This window comes from Macrotis lagotis, chromosome 4 (genome assembly GCF_037893015.1).
Source record: "Macrotis lagotis isolate mMagLag1 chromosome 4, bilby.v1.9.chrom.fasta, whole genome shotgun sequence".
Taxonomy (NCBI): domain Eukaryota; kingdom Metazoa; phylum Chordata; class Mammalia; order Peramelemorphia; family Peramelidae; genus Macrotis; species Macrotis lagotis.
Window position 1 is genome coordinate 137322104 of NC_133661.1, and position 25185 is coordinate 137347288.

At 34.4% G+C, this 25185-nt stretch overlaps 1 long non-coding RNA gene across 1 annotated transcript in view; it reads right to left on the bottom strand.

The window, feature by feature from the left end:
• Window positions 1-1126: 1126 nt before the first annotated feature.
• The window catches only part of LOC141520045 (uncharacterized), an 84833-nt gene continuing 60774 nt past the window's right edge, over window positions 1127-25185 (bottom strand). Inside the window, exons 2-3 of the long non-coding RNA XR_012477526.1 lie at window positions 2536-2587; window positions 1127-1197 (exon numbers count right to left, since the gene is read on the bottom strand). This is a non-coding gene — a long non-coding RNA (uncharacterized LOC141520045). The remainder of the gene's footprint in view (window positions 1198-2535; window positions 2588-25185) is intronic.

The following is a 25185-nucleotide window of genomic DNA, read 5'->3' on the forward strand; positions in this document are numbered from 1 at the left end:
TTGCAAGGTGATGTGCATAGAGGCAGGAAAATTCACTATGTATTCCTTACTTTTAAGGAGTTTACCATATATTGTATAGATGGAAGTGTGGAGGAGGGGAGAAAGATCTGGATACAACCAATAATACAGTGAAATGAATATATTAAATACAAAAGTGAGGATCCAGGAAAAATATTATGAGAGATTTGAAAGGAAAGAAATTGCTCTCAGTTGGCAGGAAGAGGTAGTTGGTGAGAAGGTTAGAGCTCAGTTTAACCTTGAAGAAAGAGAGATATATCAATAACTGAGAGATGGGAGTATTCATTAAAGGCATGGGAAACCACTTAAGTGCAGAGAAAGGAGAAAGAAGAATGAAAAAGAGGTATAGGTGAATTTGACCAGAATATAGAATTCATAAAGGGAAGAAGTATGAGATAAAAGTAGGAAGTTGTTTGAAGCCAAAATGTGAAGATCTTTGAGTGTTAGAATAAGGAGTTCATTCTTTATCAGTAGATAAGGTATCTAACTTATTTTGTGTATATGGGGGAGGGGGAGGGGAAGAGCAGCAGTGATGACGTTGAGGAAGTTTGTCCTTTATTCTTGAAGACCATGATATCAGAGAGATAATGCCATGACAAGTAAGTCAATTGTATTTGAGTGAGGGGCTGATATACTAAGACATCAGTTTCACGTTTTCCTCTGTAGTCATCTTGGGTCCTTTGGCCAGATATGATTCATGACTATTAGAGATAGCCCTTGGATGCAAAGCAATCAGGGTTAAATGACTAGCCCAAGATCTCACAGCTAGTGTCAAAGGTCCAAGGTCAGGTTTGAACTCAGCTCCTCCTGACTCCTCTATCCACAGATAATTGTTTGGAATGTAATATAATCAGATTTATTTGTTAGGATCTAAAATATTGTTCCCCCATGCATCAGTTTTCTTGCCAGCTAAATCTTTGCTTATTTTTATTTTCTTCTACTTGAGAAGAAAGCCTGGTTTCTTTGTTCTTTTTTTAATCATTATTAGCTATATGTTATAAAAAATAACATTGATCTCAAACTGCTCTCATAGCAAATATCACAGATACATCTCCTCTTTGGTATAGATAACTTCTTTTTTGATGAAATCCTAGATTTTTTTTCTTTTTGCTTCTCATGTTATCTGTATCATTTGTTTCTGCATTACCGTTATTTCCAAAAATGTCTCCCTCTACTTCCCTGTCACAAAGAATAAAAAAGAGAATAAAAAATTCAATTCAGAAAAACTAATCAACAAATCAAAAAATATCTGACAATTCTATGCAATTCCATACTCATAGTACCCTATCTTTGCAAAGAAAAGGTATATCTCTTCTTGGGACTGAGAGTGGTCACTGTAATTTCTCAGCATTGAATCTTATTTTATTGGGTTTTGTTGTTATTATTTCATTCTATTTGTAATATAATTATTATTTATATTATTTTCCTAGTTATGTTTGGCATATGTTAATTTATTTTCCTATGCTTTTCTGTATACATTATAAATCATTCTTTCTTATAGTGCATTTATATTTAATTTCATTCTTGTACTACCCGGGTATAACAATTATAGATGACAATCCACTTTTTTGGTCTAATTCTTTGATAATAAAAGAAGTACTGCTATAAATATTATAGTCTTCATAAGTCCTCCATAGTTATCATTAATCATCTTGCCTAGCAGTAGGTCCTGCTTTCTTTTTTTCTTTTTCTTTTTTGCAAGACAATGGGGTTAAGTTATACAAATAGGTCATGATTAAGTGTCTGAGGCTGGATTTGAATGCAGGTCCTTCAGACTCCAAGTCCAGTGCTCTATCCACTGTACCACCTAACTGCCCCTTGAGTCATTTTCTTACATAATTTTAACTAATTTGCAGAGGGGGTTCAAGTAATTCATACTTTTGCCAACAGTGTATTAGTGTGCCCAGATTTCTATAACTCCTCTAATACTGAACTAATTTTGAATTTTGTGATCTATGTCCATTTGCTGAGATGAGGTACAATATCAGAGTTCTAATGTACATTTCATTTATTATGATTTAGAATAATGTTTTCTATACTATTCTCTTTTCACATAAAATTCACATAAAAATAATCTATTAAACTTTTTAGCTGACAAAGAATTTTCAAGGGCAATTTTAAAATCTTACATTATTTTGAAAACCTTAGGTAGAAACCCATCTTCCCTACCCCCACCCCACCCCACAATAGACAAGATATAGAAATTGATGGGAGTGATGCTGGTAGAAAGAGCGCTGTGTGGAGGGAAGAGAATACTCAACAATGACTCCAAATTTTCAAACTTTTGAGGGAGGGCCATGAATTCATTTTGACACCTATTGAGATTGAAGTGCTAGAAAGATGCTCAGGGAAACGTATACAACAGACTCTTATCAATATAGAGTTGAAGCCAAGGACAAAGTCTAGGAGTGAAGTTAAGGTATGGAAATCATCTACATCATATATCTACTGAGTTACCATAATGTATTAATTGATATAGTATAGTGAATGAGCTGGAAACAATGCTTTTCCATTTACCTTTTTGATAGCAGGAAAGTCATTTGGCATATCTGGGCCTTAGTTGATTTATCTGTAAAATATGGAGATTGGACCAAATGATCTTGTTAAACTTCCTTCTGATTCTAAATTTACAATCCCAAACCAGATGATTAAACTTCTTTGGTTATATGATAAGTTCTTAACATTCAGATATTCAGTAGCAGAAACAATCTGATGGACTGTCCAGAGAACTGCCTTCATAGCTAGGAAGAACTAAACTCAAGTTCTTCCTCTGAAATACCCTTGATGTGGATTCCTGGACAAGTCACTTAACTTCTCAGTGCCATAGGCAACTCTAAGATTATAAATCACAGAGACCATGCAGACTGGCATTAGTAGAGGGAGTTGCCTAACACACATTAATTCCAGTGAAATCACAGATTCAGGCCTTAGACTGATACTTAGATAATTAAAAAGTGACAAATGATTTTTTTTTTAGTTTTGTTTTTTTTTTTACAAGGCAATAGGGTTAAATGGCTTGTCCAAGGCCACACAGCTAGGTAATTTTTAAATGTCTGAGACTGGATTTGAACTCAGGTACTCCTGAATACAAGGCTGGTGCTCTATCCACTATGCCACCTAGCTGCCCCTAGAACCAATATAATTTTAAGCTACACTAGGCCAAACAGGTGTTTTAAAGAGTCTTAGAATCAGCAGAACCAATGAGGAAAAAACTGCACTTTCACAGATTCTCCTAAAACAGTGAAATTTTGTGAAATAAAGATAGTCTGCTAATTCTATTTGGAAGTGAAGTAGGAAGTCCCAATTTTCCAAGTCATAAAGACCTGAAAGACCAACCAGTATGGATAATTATATGCAGGCAGAATTTTTATACTTAATTATCAGAGTAAGTAAAACAGATTTTGCAAATACTTATCTACTCTCTTTAAAATTGTATATCCCAGAATGGTTTTAACATTTGGAAATAAAGATTTTTCTCTATATAAGACAATAAAAACATATAAGTTTTATTACATGCATTATATGCAAAACCACTCACATCTAACAATGTACAAAAATTAATGATTTGGCCCATGTGTTATAATTTGCCAACTCCTGATCTACAGAACTAGCTATCTACTTTATAAAGTATTGTGAAATGGAAGAAGATGGAACAAGGAAAGAGTTCTATATGACTTCCTAGGTTCATTTAATGTTAATGTGGTGAAACCAAGTCTCTTTCAGTTTTTTAGTCTTTGATACAAAATGGAAAAAATGTAATTCCAAGAAGAAAGTTTACCTAAAGATTGCTTAATTTTTCTTCTGTGAAGGTGTGTGTTTTCATTATGTCATGTCAGATCTGTCCATGGTAGGTTTTTTGGTTGTTTTGTGTGCGTGTATATGTGTGTGTGTGTGTGTTTGTGTGTGTGTCCATGCAATTTGAGTTCTAAGAGAGAGTCTCCTTAAAATCTTGTTTGTATGCATTGTTTTTCTTTTTCTCAGGGGGAAATAATCAGGTTCTCATGTTGCTACTAAGTGTTCTATGACTGGAAAAAGGTTATCCAATGAGGTCATTGTTGTGTGGATGAACTTGCAGCTACTGACATATCAGAGACCATCTAAAGGAAATATTATATGGGCCATCAAGACAGTTTCAAATTTCCTGACTGCATATATTTAAATAGGATAAGCTCCAATTACTTGAGCACTTGTTTAGATTGTAATAGAAAATTGAAGCCTAATGTGGATTCTAATCTCTCCAAGTAGCCAAATCCATCAGTGAATATGAAAATAAAGTTAAATATCTATAACTAGAAGATTAGGAGGGGAGGATGAGGAGCCAAACCCTGTCAATATGGGCAAGGGAAAGATTAGGTTTAGGAAGCTTAATTGTATGACTCCTTCATGACATACATTTGTCTAGGACTTGATGCTCGTGGTTTTGTATTTCTTTTTCCTGGTGATACCTGAGATAAGACATGGTAACTTAGCCTTAATGGTTTTAAAACTTTCTCTCTGTAGCCATAAAGTGACCACTGGCAATTTGGCATGGTTTACTTACAATAAGAAGGATCTCCTCGTTAAAACAACAGCCAACTGATGCAAAAAAGTTTCCAACAGTATGTATTTATGTAGGAGAGGAGTTGTACCAGAAGACAGCTGCTTAGAACAGCTGTCTACTTATACAGCCATCTTAGGAGAGAATGATTAATGAATTCACTTGGGCAGCAAGAAGTTCAGTTCACTGATCCATAGTTTCAGCACAGGTATTGATGTGAAACTAATGAGAAATTTGATGCTCAAATTTGAATGTTTATTCCAATTACCAACCAGCAGATCTAAATTAAAAAAATAGTTTGAAGCTTTAACCTTTTTATTAGTAATGGGGAAAGCTGAACTGTTGCCTTGGAGCATGAAGGGGGATTCATAGACAGGAGTGACTATCACCTTGGCAAGTTTGGGTCATACCCTTTCCTGATTGACTGTTCTGACTTTACAAATGGAACCTCTTTTTTTGTCCCTGTCTTTTTCTAGTTTACTTGTTTTGGTTTGTTTGTTTATTCTTACCACAAGAGTTAAAACCTTTTCCTAGATACACTTTCTTTTTCTTTTGTCCTAGACTTGTGATTTTCATCAGTATAAAGACATTTCAGTTTGGAAATTCTTCTTTACCAATGAAGATTTATGACTTACATAGCAGCAAGAACACATTTATGTAGTGTTTTAAGGTTTTCAAAACATGTTACATGCTATTTCATTAGATCCTCATAAATGCTCAGTGAGGTCGGGGATATTATTTTCTCCTTTTTTTTACAGATAAGGAAACTGAGACTTACAAATTAACTGACTTGCTCAGGGTCAGACAGCTAGTAAATATGTGACAGGATTTAATATGTCTTTATTATTTCAAGTCCAGTTCTTTAACTTCCGTGCTATCTCTGTGTTTTACCTTTCACTCATCTCCAGTTTATGGACTTAGAGAGTTGCCTTGAACACTAAAGAGGTTAACTGATTTGTCTAGGGTCACACAACTAATAGGGGGTCAGAGGTGGAACTTTAATCTACGTCTCACTGACTCCAAGGCTGGCCCTCTTTCTGCTTCACTGTTATTCTCCATTTGCACATGTGCTGTAGAAAATATCTTTAATAAAGGTACTAGAAAGATCATTTTTGTTATTGTTGTTTATATAATTAAAGAACTTTCTGGCTAAAGGATTAGGTAATTCCCCAAGGAAACTAGCTAAATTCTTCTAATGCCAAGCTACTAGGCAGATATACCAGGGTTAGAGGTTACTGTTACTCTCTACTACCCTTAATCAATCAATCTATAAGAATTTACCAAGTGCTTACTAGATACCAAGCCCTGTCCTAGGAGTTAGGAATAAAAAAGACAAAAATGAAGTTTTCTGCCCAGGAGTAGTCTTTCTTTAAGATGTAGGAATTACTAAGAGAAATGGTTTTTACTTTTTTTTTAAGTTTAGAAAATATCAGCACCAACCCAATATCCATTTCTTTCAATAGTGGACTTACCATAGAGTTATGAAAGTGTTAATTTTGTTAGTTTATTGTTCTGTCATAATGAACAGGAGTTTCTATTTATATGCTGGGAAACATAGGTATCTTGCAAAGATATAAGTACTTTTTGCTACTGAATAAAATGTTATTTAAGAAAGAACCATGCTGCTCCAATAAAAGGTACCATGGAAGATAGAAAGAGTTAAACCTTCTCCCAATGGATCCCATCTTATATCCAGAGCATAGCTTAGGCACAGAGAAAATTGGGCTGAATAATCCCTTTAGACTGTGCTGAGCTGATATTTGGATTGTTTGTTAACAAGTCAGGGTTTCAAACTTTATCTCCAAGTTCCACATTTTGAAAAGTATTAACTCCCTCCTCCAAACAGAATATTCCTGAAACTATCTTAGACATTTATGCACAAAATCGGAAACCTTTAAATTATGTTAGAATAAAGTGGCTAATTTAAAATCAGAAGCATTTAGAAAGAAGTAACTTTACTTCATTTCAAGGCATGTTCCAGATTTGTTGAGGAATAGCTTAATTTTATGTTAATTCTTCAATATTACTAGTTAAAATCTTTGCTATTATTTCTGAGGATTGGGAAATAAACCTGTAATTCCATCAATTTGGCTAACATATAATGTCATAATTGTCTTCACCTATGCATATCTCTAATTTAATAATAATGTAATGTAATGTAAATTTAGAAAGTTGCTTGGGGCTAATGTGACAAAACTAGTATATGAAAGAGAGGCAGGCTTTGTATCCAAGTCTTCCTGAATGCAAGATTGGACCTCTATGTCCTATGATATATTTATATTTTTATTATCACATAAGAATCACAAGAAAGATTCTAATGTAAATCATTAATTCTTTTTTTTAAAGCAAGCAGAATTTTGAGATTAATTATCTGGTGGATTTTCTTAGTTCTATTAAGTATATAGCTTACTAATATGAATATATTATTGTGATGATAGTGTGGAAAGTGATTGGGTTGAGAGAGAGAGAGAGAGAGAGAGAGAGAGAGAGAGAGAGAAGGAGAGAAGGTTGGGAGGGGAGGGTAACTTTCAGCAACTTCAGACAGGTAGTAAAATTTCAAACCTAGTTATTTGGAAATGTTCTTTGACAAAAAAGTTTTTAGTTTGCCATTCAAATCTTACCAAGCTCCTTTCTATGTTTTTTCTTATCTTGCCACTTTTCTGTTAAATAACCCATTCTATAATCAAACTGTATTATCAATTGTTCTCTAAACTAACACCTCCTTTTCCACTTCTGGATATTTACTCTGGACTTCCTTACATCTAGAAAGTCTCTCTTCTCTTTTTGTTAAATGCCATCCATCTTTCAACTGACTTCTCAATGGCCATGAAGACTTTTCTGATCACAAAATCATTTTATGTAAGTAATGGCAAGTAGGATTTGGAAACTATTGACCTTATTTAGGTGAATTCATTTTACACATGAGGAAACTGAATCCTACAGAAGTAAAATGACTTGAATTTATATATATATATATATATATATATATATATATATATATATATATATCAAGAGAGAGAGAGACACACACACACACACACATATATGTATTTATTTATACAGTAAGTGATCTAGCCCCAATTTAAACTCATTTCTTTTGACTCCAAATCTTAGCATAATACTATTTACAATTCATATATATATATATATATATGTATATATAATAAACTTTTTTTAGGGTTTTTTTTTTGCAAGGCAAATGGGGTTAAGTGGCTTGCCCAAGGCCACACAGCTAGGTAATTATTAAGTGTCTGAGACCAGATTTGAACCCAGGTACTCCTGACTCCAGGGCCAGTGCTTTATCCACTGTGCCACCTAGCCGTCCCTAAATAAACTTTTTTTTAGTAATATTAGAGAACTTAATTTAAGTCTTAATATTATTTACAAGGCAACAAAGACTGATAATTACCACAATATAATTTATTTCCAAAGGAATTATCAATATTTCAAAATTTCTCTACTCTGATACCCTCTCATAGATTTAGAAGGAAAAGTTTGAGATTTTAAAATTAATTTCATATGTTCATTTTAATAAGTTCTGATTATGTTCCTCTGATATGCAAAGTTTTATGAAAGTTCTGGGGAGACAAATGTAAGGATATAAACAGTATATAGTCTTAAGGTATTGGCATTCTAAAATATAATTTTCATTTGTCCCAAGTAATTTTAAGAGCTTTAGAGAAGACCTGAAAATTAACATTTGTAAAGTGTGGTTCATGAGCACTAGAGCTGAATGGAACCTTAGGGGCCTTCTGGTCCAACTCCCCCATTTTATAGACTAGGAAACTCAGGTCTTTTGAGGTACTTTATAACATCACACAATGAATATTAGTAGTACTATTATTATTCAGGTCCTCTAATTCTGGGGCTAGTATTTATTCTATGCTGAGATATCTTATAAACTGGATAAATAAACTTATAATCCTATATACTGAAAAAGGGGAAACAGAGTTTATGGACATTAAATTGGTGTACTTTCTCTGTGTAATCTAGTGTGTTGGAGCCTATAAGCTCTAAGTTGTAATTTGACTTTTTTTACTGGCACAGACTGAGGGAAGTAAGTTTATGTTATGTCAACAAAGACTTGAGGTCTTATTTTTCTGATTTATTTTAGCTCATTTCATTTGATGTAGGGATTTCCTAATGTAGAGATTGTTTCTACTAAAGCAAAATGCTATCTTCTTGGGGTACCAAGAGCTGAAGTGACTCCCACAAGGTCTCTTCAGTCATTAAGTGTCAAAGTTAACACTTGAATCCAGGACTTCTTGATTTCAAGTTAGTCATTGGCTTTTTTTTGGGGGGGCGGTTAGCAATGGAAACATTTTATGGCTAGTAGTCAGAAAAGAGAACGAAATTACTTTCTTCGATTTAAAAAAAATTAAATTACAGGACCTTTTAGAAATGCATCAGCAAGTAAACACAACATGCTAGTTATCTTTTCCAGAATGTTATGACTTCAAGAGACAATGAAAATAGATTATAGGAAAGTGTTAGAAGGGAAATTCTAGGAGCTATAGGCTTTTTGGCTCCTTGCAAAAAAGATAAATTGCCACCAAATTAACCTTGCCAGCTTATAATACTGTCCTATGTTTATAAAAAGGCTTTTGAATAAGAAATAGTATCAATTGTATTAATGTCTTCCTAGGTTTGCCTTTGAAAATATGATTTAGATTATTTTAATTTTCTTCCCTTCACATTCATAAGGTTTGATGTTTTTCTAACCTCAAAAACTGTTTTTCCTCTTTGGAAGAACACACACACACACACACACACACACACACACACACACAGCAAACTTTGAAATGAAATGACCTGGTTCTTCCATTGGTTCTCACCTATCCAGTCAGAGTTCACATCTCTACTGGATAGCAGTCATGCGGAACCTGTTTCCTGGCTTTCAGACTGAATACTTTAAAGGGTGTCCTATCTAGATGTGACTGATCTTTCTGGCCTAGTAACCAAGAGGAAAAACCTGTTGGGAGTACCTGAAAGTGAAATTCCTCCTTTTGGTCACAACAAGGTTGTTCACTTCAGTAATTCAGTTATAACTGTGCCCTTGTCTTCCTTATTGACCAGAGAGAAGTCTATTGTTCCTTGTCCCAGATCTGGAGACAGTAAATACTGCACCCTGACTTTGACTAAAACAGCAGAATAAGGGAAAATGAGAGTGGGAAAACATTGTTTATATAAAGGGTAGAAAAAAAAATCACCTAGGGTAAGTATTACACTCACATACATGGACATGCAGATAGAGAGGGAAGGAAAGGGCATATTGTTCACAAGAACTTCCCACTTATCATGTATCTACTACTCCTTTATGTGGAGAAAAAATAATAACCTCTGTTTCTTTTAATGCATCCTATTATTCATTTCAATCATTGTAGGTAAAGTATCCTTTATACAAAATATTATTTTTGAAAGCTACTGGTTGCTGAAGAGGTTGAGGATGCAACTATTTTTTCTAAAATTCTGTCAAAGTTTAAAAAGAATGACAACCCTGTTATCGATCACAATATTGTAGGCATTATTAATAGGATCAGGATAAGAATAATGGTAAAATTTATAAAAAAAGCAAAGTGATAAGTTTTTTTAAAATACATTTTTCCTCCTCATTTCAAGCACACCTTTTATAATTCATAAATTCTTATATAATTTCAAAGAGAAATACCAGAAACTAATTGAGAATATTAAACATTAATATATGATAAATGGACAATATTGTGCCATATTTCATAATGACCAATTAGAGTTCATATTTCCTTTTAACTTTTGGAAGATAATTGTAAAATTTGGAGGAAGAATCATTTCTATTTGAGTTGTCTGAATTAAAGCAAGTTTTATGCTAGAGGGCAGACACAGGGGAGTTCTACAAAGAGATGAAATGATGGTGGTGAAATAAAATCACCCTCCATTCCCTTTTGTCCGGACTAGGCACTCTCCTGGGTGTTCTCCTTTTGCCTGGGAAAAGTCCAGCAATGGCCAAACATGTTTGGATCAAATGAATCGCAGCTGAATGCGCATGTCATATCGTACTTTCATCATGGATTTTCATTAGCCCTTCCTCTTGAAAAATAATGCAGTACTGGAAGATCCCTACCTGCATATGAAATTAGCATGAGGAATATGCACTATTTAAGAATTGTTTCTCAGAAAATACATCCCTAACATGGAAATGGAAGAATTTATTATTTTGCAACAATGCATACAAAAGAATGATTTCAACTGGGGAAGGGGAGAATACAACATTTAAATAGAATTCTTTATATATATATATATATATATATATATATATGTATATATATATATATATATATATATATATATATATGAAACTTTCTCAAAGTTTTTCACATCAGGATTATGGGAGTTGTCTACTTTATATATAGTAATTACCATAGCAAAAAGAAATATAGAAACTTAGTACAATGAGTACAAAATGAGCTCAAAAATAAATAAAGGCTCTTATATTATCTAAACAGAAAATTAAAAACTTTTATCAACTGAAATAAAACAAGGAATTTCTAATAATTATCCTTCAAGATGGGCAGTTCATTGAAGACATTTGAATTGTAGTTGCAAGAGGCCTGCAGTTAACATTTGAGGTAGGTACTAGCCCTTAAGTTATGCATTGAAAGGCTGAAAGATAAATGTGACATACTGGAAAGTTAATTATTCTGGAAGTCAAGATGAACTGGATTCAAATCCTGTATCTTATGGTCCAAGATGGCTCTGTAATGCTGAAATTTATAGAAAGATTAAAAAGATATTTGCAACATGTATGGCCTATATCTGATTCCTTGCTGCCATAGGGAGGAGGTAGGGAAGGGAGAGTGACAGAAAAATATGGAACACAAGAGTTTGCAAAAAGTCAAATGTTGAAGACTATTTTTGCATGTAATTGGAAAATAAAATAAAATAAGATTTCACAAAACAGCAATAACAACAACAAAAAATAATGGGAAAAGTTCCTGAGTTGACATTACCCTACATTAATGAAATAATAAATGCATATCTTCTTCCCAAATACTCAAATCATTTGAATTATTTTAATTTGGTTCCCTTACAATATGTCTAGGAAGCTGCATGACACAATAGATAAAACACTAGTACTGGAGTCAGGAAAACTCATCCTTCCGATTTCTAATATGATTTTGGACTTACTTAGTTGAATGACCTGGATAATTCCTTTATCTCAGTATGCCTCGATTCCTCACCCTGTAAAATTATCTGGAGAAGAGAATGACAAACCACTCCATTATCTTCACCAAGGGAACCCCAAATAGGGTTCCCAAAAGGCACACACAACTGAAATTAATGAAGAACAACACAATGTTTAGTTTTTAAGTATTGAAATTAGAGATCAAATAAACTTATATCTTTATTTTCCAAGAGTTCAATTTTCTGAGAATGGTATGCTAACCCCCAAAGCTACATTAATTTGATTATTTATTAACTTTATTAAGTGAAGGAAAAAAACCAGGGGAAAGGAGCAACTACATTTAATAATCATAATTCCAGGAACTTATAGTGATTAAATACAAAAAAAAATCAGAGATGATTTATCCTATAAACTTCCACTTATTAAGAAAGTAGATACTATACTCTTCAAGGATGAAAAAGAAATGCCTTGGGCAAGACATGATAGTTGACTTCTAGCATCTGAAAGACTTTCCTCCAGAAGAACAATTTAGCTAGATCTTTTTGGTGCCAGAAGGCAGCCAGGTGCAGGTAGATATTGCAAAGAAGTAGATTAATCTAGTGGGGAATTTCATAGGTTTTCAGATCTATAGCAAAACAGGATCAAAGATAATAATGGCTGGCAATTCATAGTGCTTCAAGAAAAATCAATATTTTACAAATATTATCTTCTGTTCTGAAAACTACCTTGTGAGAAGGATGATACTATTATCTCCATTTTATAGATGAGGAAATAATCTGAGAGTATAGGTGCCATGTCCAGGCCTACATAGATAATAAATATCTGAGGCAAGATTTGAACTAATGTCTACCTGATTTCAAGTTCAACTCCTTTCCTATTATCTCTAGCTGACTGAGAGTCCATTTAATCTAAATCCCACAAATGAGTAAAAAAAAATGTTGTTCAGTTGTTTTCTGTTGAGTTTGACTCTTCAAGACCTTATTTGGAGGTGTCTATAATAGTTTGCCAATTCCTTCTCCAGTTCATTTTTCAGATAAAGAAAATGAGGCAAACAAGCTTAAGTGACTTGTAGAGAGAGGGTAGTCACATAGTTAATGAATATCTGATTTGAATTCAGGAAGAGGTCTTCCTGACTTCAGGTCCAGTACTTTATCCATTGCAAAGCTTAGTACTCAAAAGGGAGATTAAGGACATTAAGTAATCTGTCCAAAATCACACAGGTAGCAAGCAGCCAACAAAGTATTGAATCTAGACCCTCTAAAAGTTAAATGGATTTGAATATGTCTAGCTGTCTTTGTTGGTTCCATCTCTCCCATCTTCTTCAAGCATCTGCTCCATTAATTATCTCCTCTCTGTTAATTACAATCCCCTCTCCGCCATATCCTTCCTCTTAATGATTCACTTCCTTTTTTCTATGAACTTGATCAAGTTTTCCTATCCCAAAGCAAACAAAAATACAAAAAAAAAAGAAACAAACAACAAACTTCCATAATTCTGTGTTAAGATAGCTAGCTAATATTTATATAATACTTAAAGTTTGGAAAGTGTTTTACATATATTATCTTGTTTGATTCTTAAGACAACTGAAGTCATGTTGCTGTGACCAGTTAAATAGCTAAATTACTGTTTGAGACAGTATTTGAACACAGGTGTCTTTGACTGAGTCACACATGATATTCAATACACCATTAGTATCAATCATCTCTTTTACTACTAAGTTTCTAGGGAGAGGGTTTTTTAAATTTGTTTCCTTCATTTTCTCACAGGCTATTTGCTCCTCAACCTTCTAGAGTCTGACTTTCCTGACAATTCTTTTATTGAAATCACTCTCTTTAAGACTCTCCAATTGCTTTTATAGTTGCTATATTCACAGGTCTTTTCTCATGTTTCTGGATCTTCCTTCAGTTTTTGACACTTCTTGATGCCTTCTTTTTACTCTTTCCTTTTTTGGCCTTTGTTACCCTGCTCAGTCTTCACTTCCTTGCTGATGTTTTTCTTCTTTACATTTGGTCTCTCCCTGATTGGTCTCATTTATACTCAATCTTTATCTTTAGCTGCAATTTTTCCTTGGAGCTCCAACCTTGCATTTCCAGGTGCCTGCCTGATAGGTTTTCCCACCACTGTCACAAATGCCACTTTTCTAAAACTGAATATATTGCCTTCCCACTAAGCATATGCCTTCTCTGAACTTTCCTATTCCTGTGGATGGTGTCCCATATTCCTAGTCATCAAGGAACAAAACTCTTGAGTTATCTCTTTGAATATTTCCTCTTACTCATCCTACATACCTAATCAATTCTCAATTCTCTTCATTCTACAGTACTTCATATCTGTCCCTTCCCTTCTACTTATACTGTCAACATAGCTCATTAATTCTTGCCTGGAATATTATAATAACCCACCGTCGCCTACATTTAGCTGTCAAAATACTTTTCCGAAGGTAAAGTTTTTACTATGTAATTGCCCTTATTACCTTTAGAGTAAATACACATTTCCATATTTATTTCATGCTACAATCTTTCATGAATCCTATAAGCTGTCTGGCTTTTATGCCCATAATGCTCTCTAAGTAGCTTTAAGACATATGAACTGGATGTCCAGAAGATTATCTTAAAATCAAAATATCCAAAACTGAACTCATTTTCCTCTCTTAAACCATCCCTATTGAAAATTTCTCTATTGCTGATGAGGGCACCTCCATAAAATCCCAAGCTCATAATCTAGGTTTCATCCTCTATTCTGCACACTGTCTCATTCCCCAAATTCGTTTTGTCGTTAAGTGTTATCATTTTCCCCTTTGTAACATTTCTCAAATGCCCCTTTTCTCTCCTCCAATACTGAGATGACTCTAATGAAAGCCCTCATTACTTCATGACTGAATTTCTGCAATAGCCTGTTTTTTGGTCTGTCTTTCACAAGTATGGCAGTTCAGGTCATTCTCTAGCCAGCCTCTAAAATGATTTTTTCTAAAGAGTCAAACCAATTATATCATCCTTAAATTCAATTGCAATGTATCTCTAATATGAAATACAAAATCCTCTGTTTAGTATTTCAAGTACTTCAGTACTTCTTAACTTAGATATTCTATATTTCCAGTCTGTTTATATCTAACACCACCCCACATACTCCAGTGACATGCAACTCTTTGCTCTTCCGCAAATAAGACATCCCCTTTCTTGGTTCCATGGATAATTTTCTGGTTGCCTCCCATGCCTAGAATAGTCTTACTTCTCATCTTTACTTCCTGATTTCCCTAACTTTCTTCAAGCACAGCTTTCAATAGGAAGCCTTTCCCAAGCCCTCTTATTACTATGTCTTCTCTCGCTTGATTATTGCCTATTTATCCTGTATATAGTTTGTTTGTATAAATTTCTGTACTTACCACCCAATTAGATTGTCAGTTTCTCTGAGGTAGGGGTTGTTATGCTTTGATTTGGTTTTTTGCTTTTAGTTCTAATTTCAGAAGTATTTAACATAGCACATTCTAAGAGCTTAAAAAATATTTATTGATTGACTGACTGCTTCCTCATATCCACCTCTTTCTTTCCTGGGCTTTTTTCAATACTCAACTCAAATCCCACCTTCTATAGGACGACCTTTCCTATGCCTCTGCCCACCTAGTTCTCAATGGTGTCCCTTTTCAGAATATTTTTATATACTCTCTTAATATCATACCCAGTTATTTATCTTAGTTTCTTCATCTATCAAATGAGCTGGAGAAGGAAATGGCAAACCCCTACAGTATCTTTGCCAGGAAAACCTCAAATGGAGATCACAAGGAGTCAAACACTAAAATAACTGAACAATAACAACTTAGTCTTTTAAATATTTTTTCCTTATTAAAATATATATTCCTAGGGGAAAGGACTATTTTTATTTGTTTTTGTCATTCTTTGCAATATATATATATATATATATATATATATATATATATATATATATATATATATAATAAACTTTTTTTAAAGGAGATTTTGCAAGACAATGGTGTTAAGTGGCTTGCCCAAGGCCACACAGCTAGGTAATTATTAAGTGTCTGAGGCCCGGAATTGAACCCAGGTCCTCCTGACTCCAGGGTCGGTGCTCTATCCACTATGCAACCTAGCTGCCCCTATAATAAACTTTTAATTAACATTTGTTGACTGGAGCAGAAGATAGAGTACTGGCCTTGGAATCAGGTGGAGAGTAGTTTGAATTCAGCTTCAGACATTTGACTCTTACTAGCTGTGTGACCTTGGGCAAGGCACTTAACCCTGATTGCTTCACACCCAGGCCATCTTCAGTCATCTTGATTCAGATTTGGCCACTGGACCCAGATGACTCTGGAGGAGAAAGTGAGGCTGGTGACTTAGCACAGCACTCCTTCACTCAAATTCAATTCACATGCTTGTCATGGCATCACCTCTCTGATATTGTGGTCTTCTTCAAAAATGAAGGAAGGAAAAATACTATTATTATTATTATTATTATTATTATTATTATTATTATTATTATTATTCTCTACCTTCTCCTATCTCTGGGTAGGCCTAAACCCAAGCCTGGAATGAAGGCTTTTTGGACTTCCTCCTTTATCTGACTTTATCTCCCAAATGAAAGCAATCCCTCTCTTAACCTTTCTTAGAAAAACTTGTGGGGCAGCTAGGTAATGCAATGGGTAGAGTACTGGCCCTGGAATCAGGAGGACCTGGGTTCAAATCCAGCCTCAGACACTTAATAATTACCTAGCTTTGTGGCCTTGGGCAAGCCACTTAACCCCATTTGCCTTGCAAAAAACAAAAAAAAAAGAGAGAAAAATTTGTCATTCTGTCATTCTTATACCTTAATTTAGATTATATATTATCCCAATTTAATAGTAAACTTTCTTTAGACTAGGCGCTGTGTCTCCTTTTATCTTCTCCTATCTTTGGAGCCTCAGACTAAGCCTTTATAAGCACATATGCCTTTTCTATAGTATATAGTTAATAAATCTTTACAGAGCTGAACTGAATAGAATGAAGGAAGGCATACAAAAATCATGTCTCCCCATGTTTAGTGTAGTATTGATTGGTTGCTTGGTTGGTTCTTATCCTTTGTTATCAGAGAAGACCAAAATGACATCACCATGTTTGAGACAAATCATAGTATGCCAACTGTGGCTGATCAGACCAATGCCAGCTCAGAATGCTTTACCACAGGTTGGGCATAAATAGTTCATGTCAACACCTGGGGTGGGTACTCTAAACTTATGTTTGTCACCTTTCCTTTGAGATGCTTCAATTCTGCCTTCTTTGAATATAGCACCCTCACTGATGAGGGTATGCCATGCTGGGTGGTCTTGTGCCAGTGTTGTATAGAAAATATTGGACAGAAAAAATGTGTTTTGTTCTCTCTGTGTTGACCATATATCTTAGATTTAACACTGATCTATATCCCATTGTTCCAAGCAATACATGCCCACACTCATTCCATTGGTCTAGCTATGGAGATGAACTTTTAGTTGAATGGACTTTTAGTAAAGTGCTTGCCCCTCCTTAACAAGGATTTGGTAAAACCCTGTCCCTAGACACAAGACAAGTTTCTATCAGCAAATCATGGATCCTTACTCTAATATGAAAGGATTAAGTCTTTGAGTTATGATCCCTATCAACATATACTTAATTACCTCATCTTCCTGTCCCTTTAAAAGTTCACTCTCTCCTCATTTAAGATGGGTGTCTGGGAAACCAATCTGCTCTTCTGGATCGTTATCTCCAAAATAAATTCTCATTCCCTATATCTTTCTTAGTGTATATTCCTGAAGGTGCCATCTCTCTTTCAGAAGCCAGCCTGATCTTGGGGAGTATGATCCCTCAAATAAATTCTCATGCCCTATTCCTTTCCTTACTGCTTATCCCCCCATGGAGACTGCTATTGTATCTACTACTAATCTTGCTAGTCATCTTAGGGGGCCAGTAAATTCCAACTGCCTCAACTGCCTTTACTTTCTCTTTCCCTTAGGTGCAGCAAACCACAGCAATATGCAAATAAACTTTTTGGTCCCTAAATATTTCTGGATCATAGATGATTTTTAGGTGGATTCTTTCATGTTTATTTGAACCCCTAAAGCCTTTAGCCAGTCATATATTTTCCCAGCAACACTAGCACATAATAGGTGACTAAATAAATGTTCAGTGTTTCATTAATTTATGGTGGATCTAATTAGAGTTGATATATTTGTAAGAATATGAATGTCTTAAGCATATTCACATATCACACTTCCTCCTATGCTCAAAATAACCCTTTTTCCAGAATAAAAGAAAAGTCATTTTTAGCAACAGAATGTTTAGGATTCTTTTCTGTGACTGTGGCTAATCAACCACGAATAAAATATCCAGTCCATTTGATTCACTGTATCCTACCTTCACAGCTCCCTGCTAGGGGAGATATTTGCCCATACTGCCCATAATGAAGAATGAAAATGACACTGATTGACCAAATTATTTCTTTGAGTATAGTGAATGCCCTTGAGATGTCATCTGATAGCAAAAGTTAGGTAGGGATTAAAAGTGAATATAACTAATATAATACTACATAGTTCCTATGAATTAAGCCTAGCATAAGTTTGGTAAATTTATAGATTTTTAATGAATTTTTCAGTAGGAGATGTGTGTATGTGATGCTGTTTTGTCCTTCATTTTTGAGGACCATGAAACCAGAAAGATGATCTCACGACATGCACATGAATTGGATTTGAGTGAAAAGGTACTGTGCTAAGTCACAAGCCTCACTTTCTCCTTTGGAGTCATTTGGGTCCAGTAGCCAAATATGAAACAGGATGACTGGAGATAGCTCTGGATGTGAGGCAATCAGGGTTACGTGACTTACATAGCTAGTAAGTGTCTGAGCCCAGATGTGAACACAAGTCCTCCTGACTCAGGGCCAGTGTTTTACCTAATGCACCATCTAGTTGCCCAGTAGATGGAATATTCTTCAATTGAAAGCTTTTGGATAGAAGACATAGTTATGTGAGGGATTAAAAAGTGAATTTGAAAAGAGAAATCTTTATGTTCACTATTCTTTATATTGTGAAAATTATCTATCCCTCCCATTAGTATATTGGGTCCACATATTTTCAATTAATCACATACATCAAGGCACTTGTACTTATGAACTTTCAGGCCTAAAATAGATTCCCCAATTCAGTTCCCTGAAAGATTTTTTTTCCTTCTTTTGCATTTATAAATATGTTTTCCCCTTATAAAGTAAATGGAATATCCTTTGATATTGATCTGTGCTTTACTGCTCAAAGGATCACTCCACCCCAACAAGGGAGGTTCCTAATTTTCTGAAAGTATCATTGACATCCCAATTTTTATGCATTGTGTTTGGATTGGTACTCAAAATGCACCAAAAGGGCACTCAAAGTGAAGCTTAGATATCACCAACTTTTCATGAGTGCTTGGCCAACTTTCCCAGGAAACCTAGGTAGTTTGTGGCTGGAGGTTAAAACCAAGAGAAATACTGAGGCTCAGAGGAGTTTCAATTGAGAAACCAAAGCTAACAAAGTGGTATATGGTGATGACTAGTCTAGAAAATTTATTTTTCTTTCCAAAGTTGAATTTGTGGTTTAGGACTAAGCATGAACTGAGAGGCAGAACAGCTACCCACAATTCTGCAAAGGGGCACTGTGGAGCTCTCCTGGCTCTGAAGAGTTTTCCCATTTGACTTAAGGAAGATAAGTGAACAAGAGAGGTCAGTCACTGTTTTCTTTCACCTCATGGACACATGAATTCAGACAATATTGAAGAAGAGATGAATACACTCCCTCACCACCAATTTTTTAAAAAAATTATAAATCTTATATTTGCTCTCTGGAGAAAATTCAACATAAATTGTTGCTGCCCTATACATCCAAATTCTTCTGTTGTCGTTGTTTTGGCTATTTTGTGATTCTCAGCCTGCTATGATTAAACCTGGTGAGAGAGCAAGCACCAGGTCCATCTCACAGACCCAAATAGAAACATATTCTAATCGACACCCATATATAACATTAGTTCTGTTGTTCAACTTGGAGAAAATAGTCCTGTTTTGCAACAGTTTGTTTTGAAGGGCTGGTGGCCTATAGTCAGGGTTTATCTGTAAGTTACTTCTTAAGAACTGGGCCAGATCAATACTGTATTCTTTCAGACCTCTCTAAACCCAGCAGGGAAGGCAATCACTGTGGTGCAGAACTCTGCACCTCCTGGAACAGATCAATACCCTGACAGAGCTAAGCTTTGTTCCTTCACCAGCTTTAAGATGTTCTGCATGCTCTACATGATTGCTTAAAGGCTTGTTTTCTCTTATTCCAATATGACAACACTGCTCCCTCCCTGATCTTTCCTAATAGCATCACTGTAATTGCCTCAACATGAAATAGCAGCACAAACACCCAGGCTTTGCTTTGAGGTGTATTATCTTTTTTGAACATCTCTATTAGTAAGGGGGTGTTGATTTGCCTTTACTGGGTAGCTGGGGCTCTAATGTGCATCTGTACTTATTTACACTGGCTTGCTAAACTTACTGAGATGAGAATACCTATGGGAATCATATAGAAGACTGTTATAGGGAAGAATAAGATAGAAACTCCTAAGATCAAGAATATTAGCTTAAACTTTATGCTGCCTGAAGCCATTATATCTACCCCATACTGCCATAACAATTGTTGGTCTTCAAAGTGCTTTGTGCCTTATTTATTTTTAAGTGGTACTGGGTAAAATGAAATATTTATTTTAGTGTTTTCATCTAGCATTCCATTAAGTAGTAAATAGTACAAAAGCCTATTTTTCCAATTCTTATTTTTGGCTCCCCACTAAGCAAAGTTATTAATATAGTCTGTATACTGAACATGCACATCTTTCCTTCACCTTTTTCTTTCTCCATACCCCCTAATTTTTTAAATTTTTAAATATTTGGAACAAATATATTACATCTCATTTAAAAATACCAAAATATCCCAAGTACAACTCAACAAGTTTTAGGCAAGACAGAGAAGGGATCCAATAGAGTCATAGGTTCTGGGTTCAAAAATCCTTCTGCCACTTACTAGATATGTGACTTGGATCAAATTATAACTTTCCTGGACCTCAATTTTCTCTTGTGCAAAGGGAAACTTTGAGCTAGATGAACTTAAAGGTCTCTTCCAGTTCTGAATACTGTGGTACATGGAATGTCATGGTTTCTCTTTGTCCATAGAATTTAATTGCTCATTTTCCATATATATTTTGGATATCAGAGAAAATAAATATGTAAATATCCATGGAATGGTTCTTGGTTTTTCAATAACTTAAAAATCTTTGAAGGAATTTATGATTTCATATGCTTAACCTTCAAGGCCCTTTTATAGTCAGACCCCCATCTTCCCTTTGCATCATAATCTCTTGATTTGTTTTTGTTATTGTGGTTCAGTCACTTCAGTCATGTTTGATTCTTCATGACAATGGGGGTTTTCTTAGAAAAGATACTGTAGTAGTTTGCTATTTCTTTCTCCAACTCATTTTACAGATGAGAAAACTGAAGCAAATAGGGTTAACAGTCACATAGCTAGTAAATGTGTGAGATGAGATTTAGACTCAGGGATATGAATCTTCTCTACTCTGGTGCACTATCCACTGTACCACCTCACTATCCTAATTCCTCATCTGTAAAATGGGATGGAGAAAAAAATCCAAGACAAGTTTTATGACTATAAAAATCACCCAGATTTGCACAGAACTCTAGGAAAAACTCTAGCCTGGAACTTGGGTCAACTGCCTTCAAGTGAAGCTTTCTTTTCCCTATTCCACTGAGGATGCATTTTAGAAGGAAAAATACTTAAGGACTTAACAAGCACATGATATGTGTCTTAGGTGGGAGAAAACTTGAATGAAAAGGAAATAATCCAAGGAATCTCAAGTATTTGAAGTTTATCAATATCACCTCTCATTCCATGATGATACCCAAATGTGCTAAGCCTTGTTAACATACTTTTCATCACTGTTTTCAAGCATTAGTAGCAGTCTGAATATTTAACTACAACTTCCATGCACTGAATCTCTAAGGTTTATAATTAAAAAAGTCGAATTCAAAAATCAGTTTTAAATGGCTATCTATAGATTACACATACATAAATACACACAAACACACACACACACACACACACACACACAGAGAGAGAGAGAGAGAGAGAGAGAGAGAGAGAGAGAGAGAGAGAGAGAGAGTTAATACTGATTTCAAAGAAATGGGACCTATTTTATTTGTTGGGATAACTGAGCAAAGCACCATCGTAATAATGTGATATTGCCAAATATGATGCATAAAGATCTAATATAGGACATGGGGAGAGAAAGCAAGTATGTTGCCATGTAAATTAATCTTAAGTATTTTCAAGCACATTGTATTGCTACTATAAAAGCTTCTAACTACTCACATAGTAAGGTAATGATGAGAAAGTTTTTAAAAGACCATCATATAAAAATATAGATAAAGATAAAGAAAACCCATTAGATGGAAGGAAGAATGTTAAAACTCATTATACATCTGAAAAAGAAGGAGCAAATGAACTGCACTGGGCAAAGACACTGAAGGAATTGGAAAGGAAATCAGATGGTGAATACTTTTCTAACATTAATGTAATACAAAATATCAGAGAATTCAAATATTAGATATGGGCTGTTTTTTTTGTTGTGGTGGTTAATCTGTCAGTATCTGAATATCATGAATCTCTGAGTCTAGGAAACTGTGACCTAAAGGAATAGAAAAAGGTGAACAGACATCTTAATTTAGTTTTCAACAAAATGCATTTGACTAATGGCTCACTTTGTATATTTGTATATTGTAAAGACTAGTAATTACAGGAAAAAAGAACAAGCATTTATTACATGCCTATTATGCACTAGGTAGTAATAAGTAATTTAAAAAGATCTCATTTGAAACTCATAATAGCCCTGTGAGATGGATGCTATTTTTATCCTTCTGTTACAATTAAGGAAATTGTGTTAGACAAAGGGTTAAGTGACTAGCCCAGGGCCACATAGCTTTTACGTGTCTGAGGCTAGATTTGAACTCATTTTTCTGACTCCATTTCCAGTCTTCATTTCACTGCTCTACCACACTGCCTAACGGATTTATAACTCTGAAGTCCAGAATATTTAAACCAAACTAAGTTTCTGGAAGGAAATTACTGTGCAAATATGAGGCATTGTTCATTATTTTCTTTATTATCATGAAATTTGCAAAGCTTTTTCAAATCCTTGATGCATTATATTGATCAAATATTTCATGTAATTTGATATAATTATCTTTGAGTTATTTAGAGATATACTCTATTTGTCCTTAGTCATATGTAATCATTAATTGCCTTGGCATAGCATGCTGTTCCATATGTTGTTTTCTAGTTGATCTTGTCATTAATTGTAATTTAAAAAATATCTATATTAATTTTTTAAAGTAAAAAATTTTTGAAGCATATTATCTCTGGAGAAAGTACTAAAGGAGGTGATTAATATTATTGGGGATTTTTTTCCTCTTTCTCATTCATTTCTGGGATTCTGAAATAATCTTAGATTATTTCCCCTTGATTTGTTTTGTAAGTCAAATTATATATATTATATGCAAATATATAATTTATTTTCCATATTTTGTTTAATCTTTTGGTTTTAATCTAGTTTTTGCTATCTCATGAAATTATTAGTTTCTCTTTGCTCAATTATAATTTTTAGTGAGAATATTATATGTATAAGATTTACTATGTGTAAGATATTGTTATTTGTTCCTTCCACTTCTTTCCTTCAGCACATTTATTCCATTCTTAAACAAATCTCTCATTTAATTTCTTTTTCTTTTTGGTTTTTGCAAGGCAGTGGGGTTAAATGACTTGCACAAGGTCACATAGCTAGATAATTATTAAGTATCTGAGGCTACATTTGAACTCAGGTTTTCCTGACTCCAGGGCCAATGCTCTATCCATTGGGCCACCTAGCTGCCACCAGATATTTTTATAATCTTTATAAAATAAACATTCCACCCCCCCCCACACACACACCTTGAGAGTTTGCTTTCAATTATAAAGGAAATTCTAGCTTGTATTTTGGGGAAGCAGTGCATCTTTTATAATTTTTTTTTAATGTTAGTTGTTTTTTTCTCTTTTCTCTAGTCTTATTCCCTGAATTAAGCCTTTATTTTATTCTATTTTAATTATTTTATTTCATTTTTTTGCCAGGCTCAGATTTTACCTCTTGGTACTATTTGGGAGGTATGGTTAACCTTGTTTGGTACTCTTCCTGAATTATATGGTTTGCTGCTCTGACATCTATCTTTCAATATTAGGTCTCCTTGAACTTTGGGAGCTCAAGTTATTCTTAAGGGCCCTCTGACATTTCATGGAGGAATGCTAAGGAATTTAGAATCCAGGGATCTGGGATACTCCAGTCTGAGCACCATCATAATTATAAATAAACTGACCTAGTTACTATTGCTCCTAGGAGCTTTTAAGATCCATGCTATTTATTTTCCATCATCTTGGTGCTTTCAGGGGAAGTCCTTTCCTTTATGTCATCAGGCTACAAGTCTTTGTTGCCTTAAGGGTCTATCAACTTCTTTGCTTGACTTTTCCAATGGGCCACCTTTTGTTATTGTCTGTGAGCTTCTTGTTGACCTTTTGTTCCATTATTTGGTGGAAGAAGGAAATTACTTGAATTGTTCATGGAATTTTTTGATAATTGCTTGACATGTACAATTTTTAGGTTTTTGCTGGAATGGAGTATATGGTGGTTAAGGATGCCTACTTTCATATTCAAGGAATCATTTGAACCAGAACTCTTCAAGGTAACTTTCCCCTCATTGTCTAATCTCTAACCCCAAAGAGAGAGTGTAATAACTTTTTCACATCAATCTACAGCAGGAAAAGTTGGTGCTTGATGAACTAAAACATCTGTCTTAGTAAATAACTCTGAAAACATGGATGGTTGCATAGACAGTTAAAAAATAAACATGCATGTGTGTTTATGTGCATTCATACATGCAAATTTTCCAAGAGGGAGAAATGACTTATCTATAACTAATGAAAAAAGGTCATTTGAGATTGTAAACCAATGACAGATCAAAAATTCCCAGATTCCCAAATTCTCAGATCATTCTGGGAAGACTTGAAGGGCAGATCTGGCAACACATTGGATCTACTCTCTGAGACTCCATCTACCTGAGGACTGAAAAGTAGTCAGGCAATAATAACCCATAAAATAAGAATTTTACATTATATTTATATTATAGTCTATGCCATTGACAAGAAAATTTGCATTCATAAGATCAGTGGTCCATTTCCATAGTTGTATATCTAATATGGATTTCTCTGTTCATTGCATGAGTAGCTTAAATTACTAAATAAGTAGTTTGATCAAAGATCTGCTTGAATTGGGGATGAAGTAGGTATAGAAGGTATCTATCTCTTAAATCGTTGGGATTTTTTTAGCTAAAAGGATAAAATAATTCTAGCAAA